Raw genomic sequence first — 6,805 nt, 5'->3', positions numbered from 1 at the left:
GGAACCTCAACCTCTCACATTTGTCCACTTGGGTTCCTTGGCAATGATTCAACCTGGTTTGAAACTGGTATTTGTTGCATTTCCCAAGCCCCATTAGCTGCCTTCCCTAGACCTCTTTGATTTCTCATTTGCCTCTCTCCTGCCCTGCTTGTCATATTTTTGGAAGCCATAAGCTTTGATTACAAGGGGATAAGAAGGCAAAGCAGACATTGTTTTTATTTCCCAGCTGTGGATTATGTGTAACCCACAGTCTTTTGGAAAGATAGGGCTAACCAGCTGAAATGGGCAAGTTGTAGGGAACAGCCTGGGCTGCCAGAGATGAGTTAGTTGAGCTCCAGAGTGCTCAGATCTTATTTCTGTGCTGAAGGATTTTCTTCATCTGGTTTGCTGAAGAATTTGTGAATCTCATCTCTCAAGGCAGGCCCTACGTGTCATATTGTTTTACTTGCTCTTCCCCTGATGGGTTACTGCTCAGCAGCCAGCATCCTTTATGTAAAGCAGACCTGAGATGGGATGAAAATTTTCCCCAATCATTTCATCCCTTTAGATGGTTCTTCAAACCCAGGTAGAAGTGGGTGTGGATGAAATTGTCCAGTTCAGCAAATCCAGGAGACTCAGCAGCCAGGGATGTGCTACAGAAGTTAATCCAGACCAGTATGAAGGTCTTAGTAATGGACAAAGTGCTGTGCGGGCACTTATTATTCATTCACTCAAATTGAATTTAACTGACCCAGGGCCATCTGTTGATACACAGCTGTCTCTGTCCAATGGCCAGTTCTTCCACTCAAGAGAGAGACAATGCTGTGCTGACATTTGACTTCCAGCAAAAATGCGCAAACACTTTTAGAGCGTATCACATCAAATATACAACTGGCACTGTGCTAGGTACTCTTTGTATCTTATTTCATTTACTCCTCACAATCACCTTGTAAACTGGTTGTTATCATCTCCTAATAACAGATGAAGAAATTGAAGGCTCAGAGAGATTTAGGAACCCAGGGAGTTAGGATTTAAACCCTATCTCTGTGCTTAGAGTCTTGAGTTCTTCCTATTACCCTGAAGCTCCTCTAGACTTCTACGTGCACATACACTGGGCAGAGTTTAGACTACAAAACCTTGGAATTAGAGGGCAACCTAATGAAATAATCTGTAAACAAGCCAACAGCAAGAACATAAGCATTAACTAAAAGATGAATAGAGTATCTTACTCCAGCATATTAGGCAAAGTTGTGAAGATAAAATTCTACTTTTTGTTTTAAGCAATTTTTGTTATTTAGTAAAATTAGAGTATGTTATGGAAATTACCAGTGAAGATTTTAGATACTTTTATTTACAGTTTTCAGTAATTTTTAAAAGACTCTTTCCGGAGAAGACGAGGATTTCAAAATTGCCTAATGAATTTGGAATTGTAAAAAAAAACCCAGTATGTATATTGGGGGTGATGATGTTAAAATAAAACCCTAGCACATAATCTCCAGTGCATATTTGAGGATGAATTAATAATGTTATCATATAAAGATAGGTCTGAGAATGTTTTAGAACTTAGCCATAAGGAGATGAACCAGAACATATGCAAATGTGCCCATCAGTCCAGACTCTATGTCACTTCATAAAAAATAATGAAATGGAGTTGATTGTACAAGAAATCCCCAACATATATATTCAACACACACACACACACACACACACACACACACACAATGGAATACTACTCAGCCATAAAAATATGAAATAATGCCATTTGCGGCAACATAGGTAGACCTAGAGATTACCATACTAAGTGAAGTAAGTCAGAAAGAGAAAGACAAACACCATATGATATCAATTATATGTGGAAGCTAAAATATGACACAAATGTACTTATTTACAAAGCAGAAACAGACTCACACACATAGAAAGAAAACAAACTTATGGTTACCAAAGGAAAAAGGGGGTGGGGGAGGGATAAAAGGAGTTTTGGATTAGCAGATAGGACCTATTATATATAAAATAGATAAACCACAAGGTCCTACTGTGCAGCACAGGGAACTATATTCAATATTCACAAGCACTCTGCTGTATACCAGAAACTGGCCCAACATTGTAAATCAACTGTACTTTAATTTAAAAAATAAAATAAAAATTTAAAAGCAGCTAGTTTAAGAATTTGATTAAACCAGCCTCTTCAAAAGGTAGCTCTAATGTTTAGGTCCGTTTCCCCATTCATAGGATTGACCCTCAACCTGTCTTAAAAAGCAAATATCCAGGGCTTCCCTGGTGGTGCAGTGGTTGAGAGTCTGCCTGCCGATGCAGGGGACACGGGTTCGAGCCCCGGTCCGGGAAGATCCCACATGCCGCGGAGCGGCTGGGCCCATGAGCCATGGCCGCTGAGCCTGCGCGTCCGGAGCCTGTGCTCCGCAACGGGAGAGGCCACAACAGTGAGAGGCCCGCGTACCGCAAAAAAAAAAAAAAAGCAAATATCCATATAAGCCATTATCACACCTTTTGAATGGAAAAAAAAATGTAAATGCCAAAATGTATTAGTACTTTTTGCTGATGGCCCAATTTTCAGGAGATATAACAACATTATATTTTAAACAGCCATTAATTTAACTATGGTCTTGGTTTTTACTTTTGTAACAATCTCTTCTCACATTCTATGTTGATTTGTTATGCTAAATGCTTGGCAGATGTGTAATCGACATATAAATTGGTCCTCATGTAGCTAGCCAAAATTATTTCTGACAGCCTTTTATACCAGGCAGAACTCTCCATTAATCTGTTTTTGGAGCCCAAGGCAACATTCGGGAAAATAAATCAGATAAATATAGCAATTTATAATGGTCCAACATATTTATTGTGGATGTGGCTATTCTCAGCATGTATCATATTAATACTTTTAAGCTGTACAGATTTATATTAGAAAGAACTGGAAATATTTAATCAGAATTTTTAATCTCTTGAGCATCTTTTAAAACATTATGCAGAAATTTGATGGCAATGAGCTTAAAAATGACTATCAGCAATGGGGATTATTATAATATTAACTGAAGTCCCATTCCTTCAGTTTAATGCAGTTCTAAGGGTGAAAAAAATGACTAACGTCAGACCACAAAAAGAAGAGAAATCACTGCTTGGTAATATTATTTCATAAGCCAGATAAAGATAGGCTAAAAGACACGTTTATCTCCTGGTTTCTTTGGCCTGCTCACGGTTTTTTTGGCCTGCCCATCTAAATTCTGCCTCTGTATGTGAAGTTTCCCATTAAAAGCCAGGCTATTTGACATACACTAGTTGAAGGTACAGCTGACAACAAAATTGGCCCCATAATATGTTTTCTTGCTACTAGTTTCTGGTTGATAAAGTGCAGCAGCCCACAGGAGTTACAGGTCATGCATCACTCTCCTTCATGCTTTTTCTGTCTTCTTGTCTCCTAAGCAGGAGTGGCAGCTGGTGTTTTTTTAATCTGGTATCAACGGTTCAGAATCCTTAGAATTTTTCATCCTCAGTGGGCAGTATACCAGGGACAGCACTGCAAATCAATTAGATATATTTCATATTTGAAATTCAGTTACCTGATTTCCAACATGTCTTCTGGCCTTGAGGAATGATGCATTTATCATCCTGGTTATTTGGCAGAAATTGGACCAACTGGGATTGAAGACTGTTTTCTGACTCTCAAGAATTAACCTGTCTTAGCAACTGAAACTGCTTTATATTCTAGCCCCAGAGAAAAAGGGCCCTGCTTTTCCCTGCTCTATATTATACAGGAGTGTTATGGATTTTTATTGCATTTATACAAACTCCGTACTATGTGTAAGGTGTATCTAAATAAGTAAACATCTTACTAAAGCTTGCTATGAGGCTTTGGGGAGGGGTGAGTGGTGATAAAGCTGTAAGAAAAATGATTAAAAACATATATTAATCTGCCTTTATATTATTGTCATATTGAAATGTACAGTTTGAAATCCATTACCTTATTCTCCTGAGGGTTATATTCGGGTGCAAAAGTAGCATTGACCTTGCACTTCACACTCTGTCTCAGAGATTTTATAGGCCTGGTACATAATGTAAATTTCTAAATATGTTAAAATGGGAGGAAATTACATAAGTGGTTGCAGACTATGACCAAGACTGCATTCAGGCAGCAAAAGAATATGTTGAAATTTATCTGTGAGCTGGCTCTTTTGGTCAGCATAGGAAATGAATAATTCATTAAGCATTCTATTAATATCTATGGAGCCCTACTATGTAGAAAAGCATTCTATCAGGCACTGAGGAGGGAAATGTTGATGAAGACATGGCCCCGGCTCCTATAATCTAAACAGAGAGATTATGAAACCAACCTATCTTTGAGTTTCCTAAACATGCTCCTTTATTGAAACAGGAGATCATTCACCAGGTGAATTAAGAAAAACTGGCAAACTGAATGTCACATGTTTCTTGGTCTTGCTATCAATTTTCTGTTACCATGTTTATTATCTTAGGAAAATAAACTCAGAATACCACATTTACAATATATTTTATGTGGCACATAGTTAAGATTTTTTGACCTCCAAAGTCAATCTGGATTCAGTAACCGCTGACCAAAAAGGAATATTCCAATAATCTAATCATCTTCAGCTTTTCCTCTGACTCAGGCACACAGTATTTTAATAAGTAAGAGTGGTTCGCTTATTAGTTTCTCAATACCCGGGCTTGATAATGTAGCTGGACCATTCGTGAAGCACTAAAGTACTCAGATGCACTTGAAACACTCTCAGCTTACATATTTGAATGTGAGCATTGTAATATTCTCTCTAGTTGGCACCCTTGATTCCATTCTTCATGCTGAGGTGGGCCCAGAGCCCTTGTGCTTCAGAATTAGGGGTAATTGAGTTTCAGCCCATTTGTTTAAAAATCAACCTCAGGATGGGGTGTCAGAAGTACTTAGCCATGCATTATCTTCCAAAGCTATGCAGCCAGTGTTTTCTGGGCACAGAGGTGCACTTCTATTCATTAATAATATGTATCGCCACAGCACAGTCAGTTTCTACATCTCTTGACATTTGGGGGTTGAATCGCTCCAAGATATTGCTGTTTTATCCTCCTGAGTGAAAGAAAGTGACTTCCCTGTGCCCATCTCTGAAACCTGTCATCTTGCTAGGGCCTAACCTGCCAGAGCATCTCCTCATCATGGAGGCAGAGAAAGGTGAATCAGCCACATCCATCGTGTGAAGAACTATGTGCAATCATGTCCACACTGGGGTTGGTGTAGCAGTGGAGGTCCAGACAGCTTGATACTGACTAGGAGGGTAGCCCTTGGAGAACAGGATTCAATCAACAGATGGTGGCTCGGGTAGCAGGGCCAGTCTCCCAAGGAGGAGCCTGGTAGGAGCTGTTAGGGAGGTAGTCCAGTTTTAACAAAGGGAAAATGAGGCAGAACTCAAGTCTTAAGAACTGGGTGAGCAGGACAGGAGGTAGGGCAGACGGCAACTTGGTAGACATGCAGATACCTTAAGGTTCGCATCAGCATGTCAGAATGAGGGTTTATGACCTACTCCAGGCCCCATTCAGCTGCCATTGCTGAGGTTGCTGTCCCAGTTGGAATGGATTCAAGAATCATGTAGTGCTGATCTTGTCAAGGGTAGGCTCTTCAGTGTGGTGCTTGAAGCCAGAGGTTGTCATGCTCTCCCCAGCAGGGGGCACCAGTAGAGTCACCAAAGGGGCAGAATCTCAGCTCTGCCTAGGCCTCTAGCTGCGCCAGGATTTACGGGCCCAAAGGAGCGGAACTCTACAGAAGAAATCCTGCCCTATGCGTTGATGGCTAAGTTTGGAAGCTGCAGAAAGTCTGTAGGAGTAAAAAAGGCTAAAAAGAAAAGGAAGGTAATCGGAGATCTAGGCAGAGAAGTCAGCTAATGCAAAAAGAGCCCGGCTGGTGCTGCAGATACAGACAGGACTGAGGGCGGGCCCAGGGAGGTCAGTTAAGGCAGGATGTCTCAGGCATGTGTCTCAACCATCTTTAATTCCAGGTGTTTAGCAAGTGTAGGTGTCATGAAAAGGAAAGAAAGGAGGAACAGAGGGAAGAAGGTCTCTGAATAAATGAGTAAATTAATAAAGAAGAAAAGTAGGGATAAAAGTTAAAAGAACCTGGCTGGAAATTAGTAATAGTAGATTCTATCCTGACTCTGTCACTAACTAAATGCTGGACCTTGGATAGAAGTTACTTACATCTTAAGATCATAATTACTCCATCTGTAAAATGAATGTGTTAGACTAGATTGTCTTTTTTAACAAGTTTACTTCAACAAATTTTTTGCATGCATACTGACATGCATACTAACTGCAAAGCACTGAGCTTTGAAGAGACTGAGATGAGAGTACAGGAAGTTCCAGAGTCTGCTTCTCAAGGATGCCCTTTGTTCTCTGACAAGTTTTGTAAGCCCTGCTCAGTGTGGGTGCTCCTGGGCCACAAGCTGATTAAAGACAGAAGTGAGAGGCCTGTCCTTCTTTGAGACACAACAGATAAAGCATTGCATGTGGCCTTTCACAATCAGAAGTATGATTGTGATTTCACAATCATCTCACCCTCTCCTCACTCCCCCACCCCATGCATTTATGTTGTATGGAAGGTATGAGTGAACGAACAACAACTGAGCACCTAGTGTATGCAACATGAGGAACTGAGTACTTTCACATACATAATCTCACTTAATTTTCATATCATGCAGCTTAGATATAATTTTGTTCATTTTACAGATGAAAAACTGAGAGAGGTAATATGGATTTGTCAAGGTCACTTTAACTTCAGATAGTTTTAATCCAATGATAGAACACTTTCTGCTAC

The sequence above is a fragment of the Delphinus delphis genome, chromosome 1 (genome assembly GCF_949987515.2).
Source record: "Delphinus delphis chromosome 1, mDelDel1.2, whole genome shotgun sequence".
Lineage (NCBI taxonomy): Eukaryota > Metazoa > Chordata > Mammalia > Artiodactyla > Delphinidae > Delphinus > Delphinus delphis.
The sequence above is the reverse complement of the archived record's forward strand: the minus strand, read 5'-3'. Positions refer to the sequence as shown.